At 35.0% G+C, this 23133-nt stretch overlaps 1 long non-coding RNA gene across 1 annotated transcript in view; it reads right to left on the bottom strand.

Moving 5' to 3' along the window:
* LOC107196590 overlaps positions 1 to 8582 on the bottom strand; it is a 12785-nt gene extending 4203 nt beyond the window's left edge. The window contains exon 1 of the long non-coding RNA XR_001518030.1: positions 8414 to 8582. This is a non-coding gene — a long non-coding RNA (uncharacterized LOC107196590). The remainder of the gene's footprint in view (positions 1 to 8413) is intronic.
* Positions 8583 to 23133: the final 14551 nt, after the last annotated feature.

Genomic DNA, 23133 nt, shown 5'->3' with positions numbered 1-23133 from the left:
TTAAAAAGAGCAAACAGTATCGTAACAAGGAGATCCCCTTCCCTACAACAGTGTCACAGGACAATGGCACTGGATCACACACCACCCAGTAACTTCTTAGCATAACCAAAAGATAAATTTAAAGTTGCTAGCTGTAGTGAGATTCCCTCATATTTCTTTGCCCCTACTACACTTTGTCTGTATAAAAAAAGTTTACTATCTTTAAAGAACTTTATTTTGAGAGGAATTTGTTCGGTGAGTAGGCTAGTCAATATGTTTTTCCCCTATTAGTTTGTATTTTTTTATTTAGTTAGCATTTGAATGATCTTTAAAAACTTAAATTCTAAGTTTTAAATTTGGGCAATTCTATATTTTAAGATAAAATTTAATTGCCCAAGACATAGTTCACTTTTTTTTTTTTAAATCTCTATGATTTGACTTCTTCAAATTACTGCCAACATTATATTGGAATTCTGTGTTTACAAATTTCTGTCCCCCACTAGACTCTGGCTCCTTGAAGGCCTAGCACAATGCCTGTCACAGGACAGGGTAAGTGCTCTCAGAGTGTTTGTTGACCTGAACTGTTGAATCAACTAGTGACATTAGAATGCCACGAAGAAACTCATGAATTCTTTACATTTTTAGTTAGTAGGGCCATTTTGAAGGAATGCCACAAGTAAACAACTGTAGCAAGGCAATATTGCTAGCTTTCTTGGGCACTTCACATCGCTTGCAGTAATGGAGGGTAGAACAGTGGTAGGGTAACCTCAGTATGCACGTGTGTGAAACAAGTTGTGTGACACTTGAGCTGTTCCTCACCACCCCTAAAGGTTCTCTGTGAAATGGAGGAGTCTGTGGGAGATGGGAGAAGGGACTGCCACTTCCTGTTAGTGAAATTCCATAGCAATATAAGACACCCAGGGAACTAAAGAAGTAAAAAAGTGTCCCTACATCCCATGGGTTATCCTTTCGCATCTGGATCTGAAGAAGGAATATGTGTTCTTGTACCCGCTGCAGAAAAGAAGCATATTTATTAAAGATGTCATATCAACATGTTAGTAGTGACTGGCTCAATTCCTGGTTATATTTTAGTGTATATTGTGTCTCAGCCACCTGTAGAACTTTCTGGGAAAATGCTCAGGAAATCTAGCTTACTGAATGACATATTACAATATGGTTTATGTTTGGGTCGACAGGAGCTACTTGATAAGTTTGGCAAGTCATTGTGTTTGGAATTCTTCATTTTTGAGTTGCTGGTCGCTACCATTAATCATCATGATATATATTTCATGTTGGGTATCTATTGTTAGTTTTGTGTATTTAAGCGACAAAAATAATTTTCACCATACTTTGTGGTAAATGAGAATTTTAAAATAACTTTGTGGCCGACAAATGTGATGCTTCCATTAGAGAAAGCCACATACCCTGATATCAGTTGTGGCATCTGAGACCGTTGCTAAGTCCCTAACATGATGGGAGAAGATCAGGAGGCATGGGGGTCGTGAGGAAGGTTGAAGAAATTCGGATTCAATTCAAATACAGAGTGTCTACCGTATACAAGGCATAATGCTAAGTGTTAAAGGATTATAAAGATGAATAATTGACATTCTTCCCCTTCATGTTTATAAGTTTTAGATATGGGGCTTGGGGGCAAGGATGGTAGCAATAAAAGGGAAACAAAGCAAAAAGTGCTTTGCTAATCTTTCAAGGAACAATTTCAGTAGACTATTGGAAGTAGAAGCCTGATTTTAGGGATTCAGGGATGAGTGAGAAGTGAAAAACTAGAGGCTGTGGATATATGCCACTTTTAAAAAGCTGGTCGGTAAAAGGAAGGGGAGGGATAAGTGGTAGTAGGGAAGAGGAACTTTTTTGGTGGTTTTGTTTTTGTTGAGAGAGCAAATCTGTGCTAATTGTCCAGCCGACGAGAAGGAATCAATCTAAAAAGAAGATAATGGATAGAATCAAGTTCTGGGAAGGGTAAAAGAGGATGTAACACTATTCAAGAACGAGGCTTAGCTAAAAGGCAAGGCACTCACTCTTTAGAAAGTTAAAGGAAAGAAGGGTCAAAGATGCAGAGACTAAAGAGTATGGAATAGGGATTGGACCCGGACCTAGGGAAAATGGAGAGCAGAAGTTTAGGGCAGCCACTAAAGAAATATGATATAGTCAAGAAAAAAAAATTACTGCTGAACAGTAATTAATATACAGTGAGAACCATCTCAATCTTTTCAATAAACCCTAAATATTAAATGGAGAATTTGTGGAAGAAGGAAAGAGTAAAAAAACTCCTGATCCAACTTCATTTTCAGGCTTAGCCCTCATCACTGTCTCTTGGTATAATAGAATCTTTGCTTACCTATGATCCTTTTTGACACTAAGACCCAGTCCTAAAGAGGTGTCACATTCACAGAAGCACAGTAGAGCAAGCATTTCAATCCTCAAAATACCTGAAGTATATTTTACAAGGCAACTTCCTCTCCTTAAAATCCCCACAGTTCCCTGCAGCCTCTCGCTCTCCTGCCCAGAACTCTCTCAAACACACCATTCTGCCCTGTCTCTTCTGATCCTCAGCAGTAAGAGGTAGAGAGTGTGCTCCTCTACATTGGATATGAGTTGCCTCTACTCCTTTCAAATTCCCATCTCATTGTCCTCATTCTTCTCATACTGCCTCACAAGAGGCCAAGACACTTGTCTGTGGATGGCAGAGCCCTCCCTGGATGAGGGCAAACCTGGGAAGGAACCAAACCCATAAAGTCAGAACCTGTTGAGCACATAGTGGGGATAATAGGCTAGGAACTGTTGTGTGGACTGCAACTTCACGATCTCACCTTATTTTGAAGAGGATTTAAAACCATGATCTCAAATATGAGTCATTATTCTGAACCTACCTTTCCTCTTACCTCCTATATTTGAAACTCTGCCCTAAACTCCAACCTCATGGGGTTATTCATCATCCCTCAGACCCAGCCCTGTGTCTTCCACCTTTCCCAAGGAATGCCTTTCCCACCCTCCCCAGACACCCACATCCCACTAATCCTTCAAAGCTCTACTCAAACTCTATCTTCTCAACATGGCTTCCTAGTTGTCCCAGGTTAGACTCAGTACCTCCCTATCTTGCGTTTTACTTGATCAACAACTATTATAGCTGTTGCCACCACTTGCCTTGCATTATATTGCTTACGTGTGCTGGCTTCTCCAACAGACTGTGAGCTCTCAGAGAACAGAGATGGTATCTTAATTATTTTTGTATCTCTCACAGGTTTTAGCACATATTAGATATTCAACAAGTATTTGTGAAATGGAATGCCCGAAAATGTGATTTGTGGTCCACACTTTCAAATATATATATATATATGTGTATATATATATATATACACACATATATATTTATATTTATATTTATACTTATATTTATATTTATATGTATGTATGTATGTATGTATGTATGTATGTCATATCCTAAAAACCTTCAAAGAACCTTTAGATAATAGCAATCTCTTGTTCTACAATGTTTCTTGATGTGCCACAGAGTGACAGCCTCCCTCTCTCCCCCCATTCCATGATATCTGGGGGCATTTCTCCCTTGGACACCAGAATTACTGAGGGTGGAAAACACTATACCAGATAGATCGAAGATAAATGTTTACTTCCTTCAAAAGTATAGTTTATGAATCAAATGCTGGATAGTACACTGACATCACAAAGACAAATGACAGAGACAGGAACTTTAGGCAAGGGAAAAGAAGCAGTCAACAAGGACATGCTCCATTGTGTATGTTACAACTCAGGGAAGAGGAAATGGCAGAAAAACCAAATCCACATCAGAGTTTATATCCTTTTGACTACTGAAATATATTTATGCTGAGTATCAACAATCTGTGATCATGCAGATGAAGTGAAAATGTTCACATTCATATGGTGCTTTTCATCCAGAGAATCCCAAGGTGCTTTATAAATTATAAATGTGAATGTTCCTTATGCAATGTCCCTGATGTTCTACATACACAAAATCCAGTTCCTGATGGCCAAAATCTCCCACACCCCCACCACACCACTGAATAATTAAACATTTTTATCAGATCACAATTTTTGTCTTTGAAAAATCATCTATATCAAAAAGTCTGCAACTTACACTATTTGTCTTCTAACATATGCTGCATCTCTCCTACCAACCTCCCTTCCCCCACTAACATGGAAAGTGAATTCAATTAGATTTAAGACAAAGAGTAATTGCATTGGAAAATAGAAAAAATATCTCATCTGAGAGTGATTAAGCTCTTTACCTTATAGAGGGAGTTTAACTCTTTCAGGAAAACAGGATCCCATGTAATACATGAATACAAAGATTTGCTAAATCAAAGTATAGTGTCTTGAATCTAATTCCCCAGTTATCAGTGAGCTCTTTGCTCAAACAAATAAACAAAAAAAAAACAGTGTACTCATTGTAAGGTGTGTAAGAAATACAAAATAAGGACTAAGTCAAAGGTTTTAAATTTTTATTTTTTAACTATTCTTATGTAGTAAGTATTTTAAAATCTGAAACTTATTCTAAATGCTTGGATTCTGGAAAGTGAATTTAAACATCTACTTTTTCTAGAATTATTTTGTGCTTTGGTATCTTGATTTTGATAACCTCTCCCATTTACTCAATGAAAACTGGTCCAAGCAGAGCCCAAGTCACCATGCTACCAAAACTGCTTTGCCAGCAGCGTCTGACTAGTTGCTTCTGGAACTTTTGCAGAAAGATGATAAAGTCCCTCATGTGACAGGTTCTTCATAGAGGAAGTCCCTGAACTTTAAATGACCAATAGCTAGGGAAGACATACAAGACTTTCATTTGCAATACTCCATATTTGAGGGGGCAAGGGGAGGATTGTGTCAATTGCAGGGGGAACTTAAAAGGTGAATATGATAACATCTGAGAGAATCTGGAATAAAGAGACAGGTCAAATGTGCAAGTACAGGCTGCAGTCAGCCCTGTGGGGGTAGCTGCTCAAGGTTGGAGTGCAGCAAACAGAAGAGATCTCTCTGGGGCGGAGAAATAAGTTCAGGTGACTTTAACTAAGAAGTCCTCCTTTATGGACTTTTTCTCACCTGTATTAGGCAGATATTTCATACCTATCAGTGTGGTCTGGCTTAAGTAAGACTATCAAAATTTCTGTAGCTGTTCCTGTTTTAATACCTTAAACTGTCTTTTGTAATAGTAAAGTTCTATAGGTCCAATCTATATATTCCTGTTTGTTCTCTTTAATAACCAATAAAATAGGTACTACACATTTTTATGACAAATTTGGAAAACCCTAGCAGCATAAGGCATGGGCTCGGTTTTTACCTGAGTTTCTCATGGCAGCATGGATTTTTAGTGCCCAGATGAAAGCAGATATGTTTTCAATTGTTGATGAGACCCTACTTTTAATTGGTTGATGTTCTAATAGGTGATAGGTCCGATTTTAAAAGCTGGAGCAAAGGAATAAAAGTTGAATACTTGTCTCAGATATTTTGTTCCACCTGTATCACCATATGATCTTGTTTTGACCCATTCCTACCTAGGGATGAGAATATCTGTATAAGGTCATTTATATTGTTGTTCGAGAGCTACTGATGAAGGGCACTATATAAACTAATCTCAATGTTAATATATCTATATTTTTACCCATATCTTATGAACTTTGTTGTACATAGGACAGTTCATTTATGACATGTCCTTAGTTTGTTATTCTTCACAAAATTTGTGTCATGATAAATACTTTAAAATAGTTATACATGTTAACCAGGGTTTAGAGACTGATTTATAGATTTCGAGTGGGAGGAAGAATAGAGTAAAACCTCCGTCTGTTTGGGTCATGGAATCAAATAAGTTTAGAAGTTCTTAAGTGAAATGTTTTTAGTCAAGTCAGCAACAGGGTGGGTCACATCAAAAAGAGTGTCTGTAATGAAGTAACACAAGGATCTTTTTTTTTTAATCTGGAAATGAGTGACTTAGGAAAATTAATGGCTCTTCTGACTCCTTAGGCAGAGAGTGGTCTTTTCAAGTTTGATGAAGGTCATTTTCAGGACAGTCTAAGAGAAAGGTTACAGTTCAACTTCCACTAGCAGGACTTCAGAAAAGGCAAAAATGGCTTGAGTTTCTGAAGCTTCTGTGCTTTTTAAAAAAAATTAAAGCTGGTAAAAATGCAAATGATTACTTATATTCTGAATATTTTATAATAATACTTTACATATTTCTCCAAAAAAATAAGAATTTATCACTTTTTCCAAAAACTGGAATAGAGAGAACACCAACTAATCGAGACACAATGCCTGTGTACCAGTGTGTACTCCCAGCTGCTCATGTAAATCTTTCTTCACACCAGGATTTAAACAAAAACTCACCATTTAATTGAATCATTCAGATGCCATAGAGTAGAAAATTTTAGTTAGACCAGAATATTTGTAAACTTAAAGTAGATATATATATATTCTGGCAATATGCACAGTATTTTGAAATTCACTATCAAAAGAATTTTAAAGGAATCTTTTATGCTCTTATGCCAATTGCGGGTATTAGTTGTTTTAGGACTTTGAAAGTATTCCTTTTATACCGTAGTTGTTTTTTGAAACAACAACAACCTTGCTTTATTTTCTTTTTTATTTTTGAGCTGTTCGCAGCCCCCTTTTGAATAGTGAGAAACAATGCAATTAATTTTCTCCAGTGCAATCATGCATAGATTTAATAAGCATCCGAAGGTAGGATCCATCTGTAAAGTATGCGTTGCATGCTAAATTACTTCTCTTCTGTGAATTTTTTTCTTTCCAAACCTTAATTAATTGAAGAAAAAAAATGTTTATTAAAGTGGGAACAGGCTGGGCTCTGGCTCTCCGCCTCTGGTTCAAAAGTTCATACAATTCCCTGAAGGCTCATCTGAATGTGTGTGTCTCCTTCTCACAATCTTTCTTTCTCCATCTCTATAGTAGGGATGAATGCCTAGAAAAGGTGTAGTATTTTGTTCCTAGAATCAATTTTAATAATCTTAACTTGAGTAAACTAACTTTTTTTGTGTATCTAGGATTGCACACATTGTATATGTTTATATAAACAGTACATACACATAGACACATAAATGTGTTATTTACCCATTTTCCTGTTGCTTAAAATAAAAAAGTAATATACTTTCAGTGGCATCTTTAAACAGAATATAGATGGAGAGCAGGGAGTATAATTCTACAGGTGGATTTCACACAGGAAATTAAAGTATGTATGCACATAAGCTAAGTCTTGATAGATAAATTTAGACCAGAAAAAAATATTAAATCTATCCCAAGTAGAAACAGAGAAATGGAAAAAATAAATAATAGGAAGTGACTCACTCCTGTGAGATGCTTTGGAGACAGAAGACATTTCCTGACCTGTACTAAGCTTTATGTGTACTAGGTGAAAAACAGCAAGTTTATTGTAAAATGAAAATATTATCTTAAAGATGAACCCAGAATTTTCTTCAATTATTTTAATTGCTTACCTAGGATGTCATGAATTTCCTTCTGTTTTTTCAAAGTATTGCTTTTTTTCTCCTTATTATATGCTACAATTTTTAGATCCTTTTTTTTTTTAAGTGAAACAAGTAGTTTTTATCAAAATTACTAGTTGTGTTTTTTTTAATTTAAAGTAAGATTAATTTTCTCCTTTAACACAGTAAGGTTTGCACAATCACTTCTAGATTTAGGAGTATATGGAATCAGAAAGCAGAGCTGAACTTGACTGTGATCTTCCTGATTGAAGTCTACTTCCCTTTACCCAGTTGCTTCTTGTGAAGCATGGTGTTCACCTGGGAGCCTTGTGGAGGACTTTCTACAGGTTGTTTCATTTTCTCTTTGTATTCTCATACAGGGTACCACAAGTCACTGGTCTATTAGTCATTTTAATTTTTTAAAAATAGATATTTAAATAGAGGAAAACTAAGCGGCATGGAAAGCTATTTTAGTTTAGTATAGATGCAGCCTTAGTCACTTTGGCCCCTTTTCATCACATACATGCCTACCATCCTATACTCTTGCCATGCGAGTGTCAGATGAGCCCTGGGGACATTCCTGGAAGGAATTTTGAGGATTCATGGTTCCATATTTTCCTCTCAGAGGTCTTGTTACTACTGCATATTGACATGTACACATTTGGGCCACACCTGCAAACTCGTACACCAAATTACACGTAGGTGATGCTGAAATATGATCACCATGTAACAATTATAATTAATGTCTTGGAAACTTAAAGACTATCATCTACTATGTAGGACATCTATTTATGTGTATACCATATCACAATCTTCCCACCCCCAAAATTCTATGACTTTTAGAAGAAGCTCACTATTGCTTTCTAGACAGATTTTGGTTTAGACTTCTGTGAAAACCCTGAGTTGTATAGCTGTGGGTTTCACAAATTACATGCATGTAAATAACATACCTTTGAAAGGAGGTTGTATGGGCCCTTTCTCCTATATGCTTATGTCTCTGTTGTCGTAGATTGGCGTCCTTTGTGAGCTATTCAGTGACATTTCAGAACCATTTCGCTCTGCAGAAAACCCGCAGTTGTGTTTCTTTAGCTGACACTGTGGCACTTGCTCTCGAAATTGCTAGTTAGAAAAAAAAATTGTTGAGGCCGGTGGCTGTAATCAGCGTTGTTGCTGTCTGTTTCCTCAGACTAATAGCAGAGCGATCCGAGTCTGAGAGTTCAAACAGAGGTTATCTTTCCCAGGTAGCATCTCGTCCAACGAGAATTTGATTTTTTTCTATAGGACTTTACTCCATTAGATTAATGAAATTTCAATGAGAGCCTGGCGCCCCCTGAAGCTTTGTTAAGAAAACAAATGGTGATTCTGTAGGTGTGACAGCTTGCTTGGAGAGTTACGAGAAGGTGAATACATCCCCACAATCCAGGCAGCCTGGAACACATTGATCTCTATTTAAAGCACCAATCGGATTTTTGTTAATTATAAATGATTGATCTGCAGTTTTTTCCTCTCTCCTCTTATATGTGTGGTTGCCCCTCCTTTCGCCACTTCTAACTTCTTTGCATGCTGAGTGCAGAGCTTTTTGTTTAAAGGGACAATCATAGAGAGCAAATTATAGCAGTACCCAGCAGCAGTGCTATTGTGAATGTCATTGTCACAGCGTTTACGGTTCACCCAATTGAGGTGAGCCCTGAAGTAGATTTCATACTGACTCCATGTTCCCTCTTTACTTGCCTCATTGCTAAATAAAGTATTTTAATGAAAATAAAGCATTAGAATCATTAGAATAGTATCATAGACACTACCATTATTATGTTTTAAAATCTGACGTGTGAGCCCTATAAACCAAATCCCCAATTTTAACTCTGAACCACAGTGCATACCTTGTACACACCAGGATGTGATGTGTGACCAACCAGCCCCGTGTGTGACAACAGGGTGAGTGAAGGGACTATCTCTGACCTTAAATCTCAATTTATAGGCATTTGGGTGATTAATCCACCTTTTATCATCTTTGTGGAGTGGTTTTTTAATAATGTTTAGAAGCAATACTATACTCAAAAACTGACACGTATATCATTCCTGATAATTGCTCACCATGCATGGTTCTAAAAAGCACAGAAAAATGTCCCCAGCTTCTTTGTGAACCTATCCTCAGTGAAAAAAGCTAAGCATTAAATGTGTTTATTTATTGAATATAAAAATACATAGTTGCTTCTTTGTTATTTATAACATTACAATGCATGAAGAATTTAATTTACACAGCTCTTAGGAAACATTTGTAAAAATTACAGTTTAAGAAGTACAGGTATTAGTGGATTACATTAAAAACTACATTGATTTCACACTTCTAACTCCAATGTAGTTTTTATGAATGTGTATTTCTTTAGTTTGAGCCCTTAATTAAGGACATATCTTTTCAAGTTAGAATAATGTGTTTGCCCAGTGTTCTTTTTTTTTTTCGATTGTCTAAATAATCCATGCAATGCACAAGAGACTTTTCTAGGCCAAGAATCTTAAAGTAGTTTCTATTTTGCAGTGACACTCTGCAAAATCTTTTAGATTTGAAGTATTGCCTCATTTTTTCAAAAATCCCAAAACTTGTTCAATTTACTTACGAGTGGCTGTATCACTAATTATATATGATAAACTCTCACTAGTAGAGGAGCAGTCTGCCTTTAAAACAGCAGTATAAAATGGGCAAGAACCTCATGTACAACATACCACAATCTCCCCATGCCCCAAATTCTGTAATTTTTAGAAGCAGCTCACTGTTGTTTTCTAAACAGGTTCTATATCTATAATACTCATCTAAATATGAAAGGCATTCTGACAGAACATTCTCATGAGGTAATTATTTAATGATTTAAAGTAATATTTTTGCAATGTAGTATTTGTTCCCAGTATTTTAAAATATCTATCTTCTTCTCTTTGTTACTGCTTATTGTTTTCATTGCAATTTTTTTAATTATCAAAAGTCATTAAGACAGTTATAATAATTATAACTATGACTTTTGAAATCAGATTTTGCGTTAGCCAGAAAAAGCAATTTGACTTTTTTATATATATATATAAATTTTAGCACATCAGAACCATTATTGATGTCAATGGCTAAATAAGTAACCAATGAAAATATTAAGAAATGGGTGATCATGGTAAATTCATCAAGTTATTTTTATAACATGTTTCCAAAGGGCTGATTTTTAAATGTTTTGATTTTATTTGTTTTTTTTTTTAATAGACTAATGATTTTTATTAGTGTATTTGTAATTTATGTGATCTTAGTAGGTTCTACCAAGGTTAAATAATTTAAGGAAATAAACCCTTATCTGATATAAGATAGCTAATGAAGTATATTAGATACTTGCCCTCTTGCTTTATGAAATGGATCTCCAAAGCTAACAACAGCTTTCTGCGGGAACACAAATCTCTGTATAAATATCCAAATGTAGCAAGATGTTGCAAATTTTTAAAGATATGCCATAAAAATAGATTAACGCTCGCATGCAGTCCTGTTCAACTGAATTACAAAGGGATATCATGGGATTGCCAGTGACATTCACATAAATAAAAAATCAATTCTTAATGATGAGGCAGACTTGTTTTAGCGCATTACCCAGGTTAAATGGGAGCACACAAAGACATCAACTCCTATAAGACTAGTGGAATCATTGTATATTAATATGATTTAGGGAGCTACACACCTCGATGGAATAATTGTTATTATATCTATAGAGCCAGATGGCACTAGGTGTAAACAGCCATGGAGCACCTCAAACACAAGTGTGGCAGGTGATCTTTAAGGTGTTCTTGCATCCTGTTCACACATCTTATCATTCGAATCTGTGTTACTGTTTGCAAAATGGTTTGATTGCCACTACGCAAATTTTTCAGAATGGTCTTATTGTTCAATAGGAATATACAGTGTAGAATGTCCTTAGCAGAACAGATGAGGCAGAATAAATGAGAATAAATGAGGCAGCTACCTGGATTTGTGTGGTGAGTACTGTAATTTTCACAAGAAAGAATAGATGGAGTCATTTTTTTTTCTAGGACCAGTGGCAGGAAAAAAAAAAAGTGTTTTCAAATATTTTAAAAAATGAATTCACAAATTTTCAGTGAAGCAAGCTCTAGTAATTACTGTTATCAAAATAACTCTGTGAAGGAAACCAAAAGTTATAAAAATGTGTGCTTCCAAAGTAAGAGAAATCCAAGATCTGAGCAGAAGTATATTTAATTTCTTGTAAAACTCCTGTCTTTGTTTTGAAAGTTTAAATTGATTTCTACTAACTCTAATTACCCAATTAAAGAAAATTCACTCATTTATTCAACAGATGTTGGGCACCTACTATGTGTGAAGTATACAGCTCTAGGCATTGCGGATACATCATTGTAAAAACTCTGCCCTCATGGCATTTACATTCCTGGGACAACACATGATATGATATGATATGATATGATATGATATGATATGATATGATATGATATGATATGATATGAAGTGAAATAAATTGATATGATATGACATAGTATGATAAAAGCTATTGAAGTGTGCTGAGATAAAGTGTAGTAGTGGAAGATTCGCTTTTCTCCCCTAAAAACATAGAAGAGATCATCCAGGAATAAGAAAAGAGGCTGAGAAAGCTCTTGTTTATCTTCCAACTTCATCAATCTTGTGAAATTTCTTGTGAGTTGTCTGATAACACACCTGCTGTTATAGCCTCAACTCAGTGTCCAGGGTTAAAGAGTTGGAATGAGTTCAAAGTAAGCTTAGATTTTCTTGGCTTAAATTAAATTTAATAATCTTACATACTTTTTTTACGGTTTGGTTTCTTTCCTTTGATAATGGCATTAAAAAGCATGTTAACTTTAATTATAAATAATTCTTAAATTTTTTCTTGCTCTACCTTATATAATCCATGTTTTCTGGTTTCTAAATATCAAGAATATAAAACTGGCTTTGTATGGGGATCTTTATCATAGTATATTTAGTGGATTTAGATTTCCAAACACATAAAACGATTTTCCAAGTGTCTAAAATATAGAAAGCTCCTCGAAATTTCAGGATCTCAAAAAATAACCCTTCTGTCCCCTAATGACAAAATTCATTGTAATCCAGAGAATATATTTCTCTACAACTACTCTTTGGATGAAACATAGTACATGCTGTGAAATATTCCTTTAGTTTAGGTGAAAAGGTAAAATTCATTTTGTAATATGACATAGTCTTCATTCAGGTTTATTTTTGATTAAATATTAAGAATCAAAAATATGCTTATTGCTATATTTTAAAAAATACTGAGAGGATATGTTACAAAGTGTTAATAATAGCTACAGGTTATAACATAATGTTAGGGATAGTATTTACTCTTTGTACTTCTCTGTATTTTAATTTTTTTCTACAATGAACTTATATTTTTATAATCAAGAAAAAAATCAATATATTTTGAAAGCTAAAGGAGGCTAAAAATTGATATTTTTACTTAACACAAAACCTCACAGCTGGAAGTGTATGCACATCAGTTCTGCAAATAATAGAAAGTTGTAGAAATTAGCAAGCATCAAGATTTAGATAATACCATGAAATTACTAATCTAACTTATCTCTATGCATTGTACTTGAAAGTGCTATGCAAAATTCGATTAATTTATTCTTCTATTTCCAAGACATTAAGCTTTTTTTAAAAAAAATGTAGGCTTGAATAGTTCTATAGCAACATGCCAGTTATACCAAATTTCATAAGGAAACATATTTTTAATTTCAGGTCTTTGAATGTGGTATTGCTTATAAAGATGAGTATTTATGAATGTATAAGAAAAAAAGAGGCTTGGAAACTTTATTTCTTTTTACAGTCAACAATATTTAGCCTATCAGAATGCTTGAATGAATAAATATTCCTACTGTTTTAATTTTGAATATAGATTGTCTCGTGCTGATGGGAAGTATTGTTAATTTTAATAAAATTAACTTTATATTGTTATTTCACCGCTTTATAATAATTTTACATGGCACCCTGGGGATGCCTCTGTTTTACATTATCAGGTGTCACATTTGCCATTTGGTTATAGCAGCGTTCAGCTTCACTTCTCTATTCAATTGCCTGAAGCCACACTATTCATGTTATATTACGAGTAGCTATATTGCTATACACTGCACAAGTTTATATACTTTTATTTTATATGTATATATCATTTTTGCATTTTCTTAAAATCATTGTTTTGTGCTATTTCCCAGCATTCCTGTTGCTTGCCTTTAGGTAGTCACAGTTATAACAAGTTGACAGAGACACCTTGGCGATCTGCCTCAGAACTAACATTTATTTCACGATTTTGATACAGTCTTAGTGCTTCATTGTTTTTGGTAAAAGTTATAGCTTGACAAACCCACTAAAAATAACTTTAAATAGTTATTGCTATTTAAAAATAAGGGGAAATTATTGACGACTTTCATAACTCACTGTATGTTGGATCACTCAGAGATAATTGATCAGAACATGTCTCTATTATATGTTACCACTTGGCTTAAACTCTCCCAGGAATTCATAGAAATCAGACAGACTAGCAAACAATCTGTAAGAGAATTGAATATTTGTCAAATTAAATACCACTGTTACTAAATACACAATAATGAAAGATATACCAACTTCTTCTTGAGTCACTTCATGTTTTTACTTTTTATATTTTTTAAAATATAAGTTTATGGCTTAACTTTAAGTTTAAGTTTTATCTACTTTGACTTGTTCTATCACATGCTTTTATCATGCTGCTATTTAAGGTGTGGAGTATGCTAAAAAAATTTTGGTTAATTGTGTCAATATTTATTGTGGACAGTTCAGAATATGCATTTTAAAATAGACTTTTCCACTTGAGTTTGTGTATATATGATGATAGACAAGCTGGTCTCTTATCTGAGACCTTGTGTGCAGCTGGCTGGAATTTGATTGATAAGCTAATGATCCCTATAATCTGAGGAGCGTTTAACTAACTGATAACAAATAAACTAATCAATTTAGCCCTACTTTAGTAATTTATAGTCAGAACTACGTAAAAATGAGTACCGAGAAGTTTCTATAAAAGTGTGCCATATACTGGTATTTTCATTTTTCAGACATTGCTCCCTTTTTTCTCTTCTTACCAAAAATTTCTGTAACTAGTAGGAACTATGTCTCTGCTTTGAATTATGCCATTATTCCATGTTATTTGTGATCATACATCACTTCCTTTCACACCTTCAAATTTAATATTTTGTGTATACTCTTAGTTAGAATCTTGGAACAAATTATTCTATTATAGTTGTACTTTTGTTTCTACTCAATAAATGTAATTACCCTGTCATTCTCTTAAAGTGTAGGTTGCTTATTAGATATATTTTTCATTTTCTGTTATTATCATGAAATTTGTAGCTTTGGAGGATGTTGCTGACTACAGATAGTGAAAACGTAGAACCAGGTGGTAAGGGCCACTCCTGTGTTACAGTTGTGGCCCTGGTATGATGCGCCAAGTGACTTTGATAAAGTAATTAAAGTTATCAAGCTAATTAAGATGAGCTATGTGAAGAGAAATTATAAGAAAGAGGAGGAGCAATTATTAAGCTGATCTCAAGCCAAAAAGAACTCTGATTCTTGAGAAAGAAGTCAAAGATATGTGTTTATTATGGGAATGTTGTAGATGTTGATTGTAGATATTGTTTGCCTACTGAATGCTTATGTAGCTTAGATCCACTCAGTAATTCCTAATTGGCTGTCTCTAGGCTGAATTCATGTACTTTATCTTTGCTTTTCTAGTTCAAATATTTAGAGATCCTACAAGTGCCTTTTGAAAAGTTGTACTTATGCCATCGCAATGGCAATATTGCAGAGAACTTTCTTGTAAAAATTTAGCAGGACTTAGAGAGAATTTGGAGATAAAAACAGTTTGCATAATCCCCATTCTGAGCCAGAATTGGAGGCAAATGACCCACAATGCATACAACAATTCAATGGCTATAATATGTTTCTGAATTTTTAGAGGGAAATTTATTTGGAAAAAATCTTATGAAGTCTCTGAATGTAGGTAATTTGAATCTTGTTTATAAATATTTTACCTGCCTCGAATACATGATTAGTTTTGTCCAATAACAATTTCAGAGTAGCTAATGTGGCATTCATATAAATATGAATATTTAGGAGCCATTTTTTTCTTTCTATAGTAAATATGTGATTAGTAATTATTTATTTTATAGAAGGTTTTTAATGGCACATTGCTTTATAAAGGAAACAGAGTTAAGTCTGAAGAATTACATAAGGAAATCTTCTGGGAGTATGTGGTTTAGGTATAATTACAAAAGTGAAAGTGTATAATTTATATTTGCATAATGCCTTCTATTGAAGGTTATGAAAATAAGTCGTGATGTACTCCAGGCTTCACATTTCTTATATGCCTCCCTATCTAATTGAAACAACTTTCTTACTGTGGTCTAACAATAGTCCTACACTCAAAAATATCTAAAATTTAGCATCATACAGCAAATCTTCTCCATAAGATAATGTGAGTGATGACTCATTTGTCTTTATTCTTAGTTAATGGTTTGTTTATGTATTTCCTCCTTTCACCAAGCAGTTGAGGTAGCCGCTCCCACCTTTTAAAAGACTTTAAAGCTCAGTAACTACTATCAAAAATTAAAATTGCAACCATTTGAGTGCTGTGTTATGCATTGCACTGGCTGCTTTCCATATATTTCATTTTAACTCTCACAGTAATTCTGTAAACGATATATTACTATCCCCATTTCACAGATGAGGAAACTAAGATTCACAGAGGTTAGGTAACTTTCCCAAGACTATACTACTCAACTATGGCAAAGCAGGGATGTTATTTTACATTTGACACAAAAATAGATGTATGAGAAAATGAAGAACAGAGCAAGGACCAATATTCGGAATTCCTGGCTCCTATTCTCATCATACAATTGCACTTGATGGATTTTATGATTTCTGGTGGAGAAAAAGATGAATAATAAAAATATAGCATTTGTTCAAGGCCAAAGGATAAAAAAGGGCTCATGGGAAATACTGACATATGGGCCCCCTTTTTCTATCTAGACTCAGCTTGACCAGCAAAAGGAGCTGGTATTCTGTAAAGGAGAGTAGGTGTTTGATGTAGTCTCACTTAATGATTTTTGTTTTTGTTGCTTGTGCTTTTTGCCGTCACATCCAAAAAAAATTATTGCCAAGACCAATGTCAAGGGAATTTTCTCTATGTTTTCTTCTAGGAGTTTTACAGTTTCAGGTCTTATATTTAATTTTTTAATTCATTTAGAGTTGATCTATAAACCATATATCTAAAAATGTTAAAATATATAAAAAAAACTCATACTACTCATTAACAACAACAAGAACAAAACAATCCAATTAAAAAATGGGCAGAGGAACTGAATAGACGTTTCTCCATGCAAGACATACAAATGACCAACGGGTACATGAAAAAATGCTCAACATTATTAATCATCAGGTATATGCAAATGAAAACCATAATGCGATGTCACCACACACCTGTTAGAATGGCTGTCATCAAAAAGACAAGGGATTACATGTGTTGGTGAGAATGTAGAGGAAAGGGAACCCTGGTTACACCGTTAGTGGGACTATAAAATGGTACAGGCATTAGGGAAGACAGTATGGAGGTTCCTCAAAAAATTAAAAATAGAGCTACCATATGATCCAGCAATCTGGGTATATATCCAAAGGAAATGAAAATAGTATCTTGAAGACATATCTGTACTCCCATGTTTATTGCATTATTCACAATAGCCAAGATATGGGAACAACCTAAGTGTTCATAATAGATGAATGGATAAGAGATTTTACATACATATGAATATTATTCAGCCATGAGAAAGGAAGCAATCCTGCCATTTAAGACAAATTAGAGGAAATGTGAGGGCATTTTGCTAAGTGAAATATGTCAAACAGAGAAAGATGAATACTTATATATAATTAACATATATGAAACCTAAAAATGTCAAACTCATGGAAACAGAGTAGAATGATGTTTACCATGGGCTGGGGATAGGAGAAATAGGGAGGTGTTGGTCAAAGGGTGAAAACTTCCAGTTAGAAGATGACTTAAGTTCTGGGGATCTAATACACAGCACTGTGATTGTAGGTAATGATACTGTTATATACTTGAAAGTCGCTAAGAAAGTAGATCTTATGTTCTCACAACAAAAAAGAAATGGTAATTATGTGATATGATGGAGGTGTTAGCAAAAGCTATGGTGGTAATCATTTTACAATATATAAGTGTATCAAATCAACACATATATTGTAAACTTATTCAATGTTATATGTCAATTATATATCAAATCTCGAAGAAAAAAAAAACAGTAGGTAGAAATAGACTTTCTGATCCTCTCCTAGAATCACCTCTCCCATCTTATTCACTGCTCACTCAAAAATAGCTCAAATATTTTACTAAACGCTTCTTTTCTCATCCCAAATAAAATCTTGACCATTGAGCAAATGTCCTAAAAGAATATTTAGAGATGGCTATGAAGGTTTGGAGAGCTTAGAGAGTGAATATACGAAAAGCATAAAAAATGGCCTTTTCTCTGTGTTAGAAGAGGCCTCAGGCTTACTGTGAGAGAACTCTCCATTTAATTGCTTGGTAGGTTAATCCATACCTCCATGTCTTTTAATATGACTTCCATAAATCTCAAGCAACTAAGAATTTCAGTGTGCACTGCTTGGCATCTGATGCTGAAAACTACACATCTGGTAACCTGTTCAGAGTTTAATGACTACTGTGGGAGAATTCTGTTAAATTGTGAACAAACCCAAATGCTTTTAGTCTTATCATGTATGTCTGTGTCAAATTCTTTGGCAGCCCATGAAAGCTACATCCTCCCAGACTTAGCTAACATCCAGGTTTCTTTAAGATTTCTAGGCTTCTAGGACTGTTAGAATATATAGTGATTAACATAAATATCGTATCTTCTAGTGTAAGGTGAGAGTGAAGTTGTCACAGAATATCTGAATCTCTCAGTTACTTATAGAAAAGAGATATATCGAATATTTTTTCCCACAACGTGCCAATTGTGCTTTTCAGAAGCTATTTCTGAACATGGCGATAGAGCACATCTAAACTAAGAAGTCACCTATGTATTTATATCCAAGCCTCCTTCACAGACCACTGCCTTTAGAATTGGCAGAGCCCACCATAGGCCTACGTGCCTCTGAGTACACTGGGAATGCCATTTCGTAAATAACCCATGCTAAGGTGACAAACAATTTTTTCTGCATGTTCTGACAACTACACATGAGTGGTCTGTTTCAATGTTTCAAACTCACCATAACGGTTCTATTTGATATAGAATGTCTTGAAAGAAACTGACCTCTACAAATTATTTCTTATCTTTATTAGCAGTTCTGTTTATGACCTACTTTAAAAAATATATTATAAAGGATCTCCTCATTAAAATCAGAACAGCTACAAATGTTTGCTATAAATGGTATTGGGTTGGCCAGTCAACAGGTTGGTAGCTCCTACTAGGAGAAGAAAGCACGCGGGATTTAGCTAAAGAGAAGCAGGAAGAGGCGTGTGGTAAAGGAAGATTTAGGGTTGTGAAAGGGAGGGAGGAGCTGGTTTTCCTGTGAACTGAGTTTAAGCTGATCAAACAGCTTCAAAGTTACACATTCAACCTAAGAGGACTAGGCAGAGAATGGCATCAAAACAGACTGAGTAATCATGGTGTTCAAAGAATGACAGGAGAGAGTCTGGGGCACTCATCCGGGAGTTCCATGTAAGACAGGTGGGAAGCGGAGTCTGGTCTCAGAGAAGGAGGCTGGCTTGAGTCTCCCCTTTGCCCTGGCTGGAGTCTAGCCCATGAGTAACTAACTAGGTACAAGGAACCCAGATGAAAGGGCCAATTAGGCAGACCGAGAGCACACTGTCCTCCTGACACCCTGAGGGAAAGGAAAGAGAAGAGCAGCCTATAACCGGTGCTCACTTGCAACTTTGGATGTGTTCAAGAACCAATGAGACTCCACTCCCTGCCAAGTCAGCCAAGTCAACAAACATTTGATCCCTTCTGTGTGGTTCTTATTGACTCAAGCCTGCTGCATCTGTTAATGGCAGAGGTTATTATAAGCACCTTTAGTCAAGCTGAGTTTGAAAGGGCTAAATAACTTACCCCAGGTCACAGAGCAAGAGGGCTTTGAGCTGTGATTTGAACCCTAGCAGTGTAAGTCCAGAGCTAATGTGGCCTTAACCACTATGATATGCTGCCTTAGTCACATGCACTTAAATTTTAAAGAAATCTTCCCTTAGGAACTTTTCTCCAGTGTTTATTGTAGTCCATCCTAATTATAACTTTTCTCTGTATTCTGGCATCAGTTATGTATTTTTGTCTAAAGACTCTACACTTTCTATTTTTCATCGTTAATGCTGCATTGGAGTTCATCTCTAGTTGCTTAAGATATGTAATTATTTTGATGACCTTGACGAAATCGTGAGTTCCAAAATGGCCTTGGCTGTGTTTCTTGACCTAGTTCACTTACGTAATGGAGCTACAAATAGGAAGAGCATGCCAACCCTGCTGGCTCTTAAAGGTCTACTCAGTATCGTTTTAGGAGAATCAAGAAAGGCTTATCCTGAATCAAGGAAGGCTTACCCCTACAAGATCCTCAGACCAAGAATCCCAAATATTTGATGGCTTGAATAACTTATTACATTTCATAATTAACAGTGGAATTCTGAGTGGCAAGGGACACTCATTTTCTGTTGAACATCCTACAGGGGGATTCAGAGCAGGAGTCTCTTCACATTGTAATTATCTATATTTCAGAAACGGCCAATGTGTCTGGGCCAGAATTTTATTGTTATTTCTGTGTTTAGATAATTATTAGATCATATCCTGTCCCTAAAATAGGAGCTTGACTCTCCCAAACATCTTGTTAACTAAAAATTTCATTAGTTTATGGCTATTTCAGAGAACTTAAAGTACTTGTTCTTTTTTAGCCAAATTAAGAAAATAATCACAAGGAATTACAAAATTGCTAAGGGTGGATGGTGTTTTATAGTTATTGTTCCCTCAAATGAGTGGATTTGCATTCAGCAGTGAAGCACAAAAATTGAGCAGTTTTTCTTATAGAAAAATAAAACCAGTTTATTGGTATGGGCAGTTACACTGTGGTTTTGTAATACGTTAGCATGGGAGGGAGCTAATGAAAGATTTATAGGAACTCTATAATATTTAGCAACTTTTCTGAAAATCTGTAATTATTTTAGAATTTAAAAGAAAGGAGACATTAATTTGGGTGGAGGGGAGGAGGTGAGGGGGACAAAGGAAACAGGACTGGCCATGAATTGATCATTGTTGAAGCTGGAAGATAGGTACAGGAGGTTTATTATATTATTTTCTCTATACTTGTACCCGTTTGAAATTTTTATAATTTTTTATCTGAAAAAATAAAAAAAAAGAAGATGAAGAATTATGCACAATTTGATTTTGGGCAACATAAGAACTTACTAAATGGTATTATTAACTGAGGCAAACTTGTATTATCTTTTTGCCATTCTTATCCTTTAGTGCACAAAGAATAAAGTATATGCTTCTATAGCTTTTTAAATTCTAGCATATATATTCTTAGTTATATTTAGCCATTATTCTTCATGTTTTCTTTATTATTGCAATGTTAAATATATACCTGAGATAAACCAGAATTTTTAAAAAACTTATCTTACTTATCCATAGACTAGTAGATGGTAATATTTATTTTATAAGTTTTTGGTTTTTTGTTTTTTTAAACAATATGAATATAAAGTCACACCATTTGGCAGATATTTTCCCATTGTTTTTATAATAAATTTATGCTGTTCCATAATAAATTATACTAGATCAACACTTATGGGTAAGAGAAGTTTTAAGTACCATGTTAGAACTTAAACCATGGACCACTAACGGTGGCCAGAATGTTGATTTATTTTCGAAGCCTTCCCTTTAAAGATGTCTGAATTAAAGGATTTCCTTAAATAGTTTGGGACTGCAAAGGGCTATTTTTAAAGCACAATTCGAAGCCATACTGCTTCTTCCCACCATCCTAAATGTGTGGTACTTGATGTAGGGCCAGGCAGTCTCTACTTGGAGAGGATTACAGGCAGGCATCAAGAGAAGTCAGGGGAACACAAAAAAGGGATGCCATGATGATGGAAAAGAGCTTTGTGGTTCATTGGGCACCGATGGAGTGGAGTGCTTAAAAATGTGAACTGTGGATCTAGACTGCCTAGATTTAAACACAGATTCTGTCTTGAGTGTTTATATAGCAGCTTTACTCACAATAGTCCCAAACTGAAAACAACCCAGGTATCCATCAACTAGTGAGTGGATGGTACAAATGTACAAAGTTTTGGTACATTCACATAATGGAATACTATTCAGCAATAAAAAGTGATAAACTACTGATACATATAACAACAAGGATGAATCTCAAACATTTTATGCTAAATGAAGGAAACCAGAAAAAAAATTAGATACCATATGATTTCATTTAATGAAAACCATTAAAAAGTCTAAACTGTGGGCAGGAAAATAGATCAATGGTTGCCAGGGCAAGGGGTGGAGGGAGTGGGTTGACTGCAAAGGGGCGCAGGGGAACTTTTCGGAGTGATGGAAATATCCTATACCTTGATTTGATAATGATTATATAATTACATATATATAGTTGTCAAATATATGTGTATATATCTTTGTCAAAATTCATCAAACTGTACACTTAAAAAGAATTTTATTTTATATAAATTATATCTCAAATAGTCATAATCAAATATAAAAAATACATTTTTTAGATATGTCTGGCTTCCATGAACAAGCTGATTGTTATTGCCCTAGGTCGTATGTCTTTCTAGGACCAAGGGAGATATGAGTTCTTTGCCACATGTATATTCTCTTGTCTATCTCTCTTCTGGTAAAACCATACAACAGAGTCCTAGGCACATAAAGATAGTAAAAGAGTCCCTAGGTTAAATGCTGGCCTGAGAAGACAAGCTCCAGAAGGAATTATACGCACCAGAGAGAGGGATTCAGGGAAAGTAGATCTGGCCAAGGCTAGAGGAAGACCCGAGAACGAGTGCTGCCTGGCCCTAGCAGAGGAGGAGGGGGTGAGGTGACCCTGTTGAAGAAAGGGAATCCGAGAGAGTGAGACGAAATGTACCTCTTTAGGTATCACAGCTCTCAAATTAACATGTTTACACATTCATGACACCCAAGTGGCTTCAGTTTCTCGGCAGTGGAATTTCTCACATAATTAAGCTCTTAGAAAAAAATTTATTTTTTGCCATTAAAAAACCTGACGAATGGACCACATGTATCATTTGGACACAGGTCACATTACCCAGATAATGAACTCTTTCATGTAAAATTTCCAGTAGATTTTTAACATGCAAAAGTCCTCCTCATATGTTATCCTGCATTGATCCGATTGGAGCTGTTAGTGTCTAGTGGATCAATGATCAGCAAACTAAAAAGTCACTTAGTGACTATGACACCCATGGCAGTGTTAGAATCTATTGTGTCAGGAATTCTTGTTTTATTAACTCTGTAATTACCTGTTCAGCTGAACCGGTGAATTTTATTACACATTTTCTTTCACCTGAACAAGACCTTTGCACTTCTACCAGTGCCCTGAGGATCCTCCTTT

This window comes from Pteropus alecto, unplaced genomic scaffold, assembly GCF_000325575.1.
Source record: "Pteropus alecto unplaced genomic scaffold, ASM32557v1 scaffold98, whole genome shotgun sequence".
NCBI classification, from domain to species: Eukaryota; Metazoa; Chordata; class Mammalia; order Chiroptera; family Pteropodidae; genus Pteropus; species Pteropus alecto.
The sequence above is the reverse complement of the archived record's forward strand: the minus strand, read 5'-3'. Positions and strand labels throughout refer to the sequence as shown.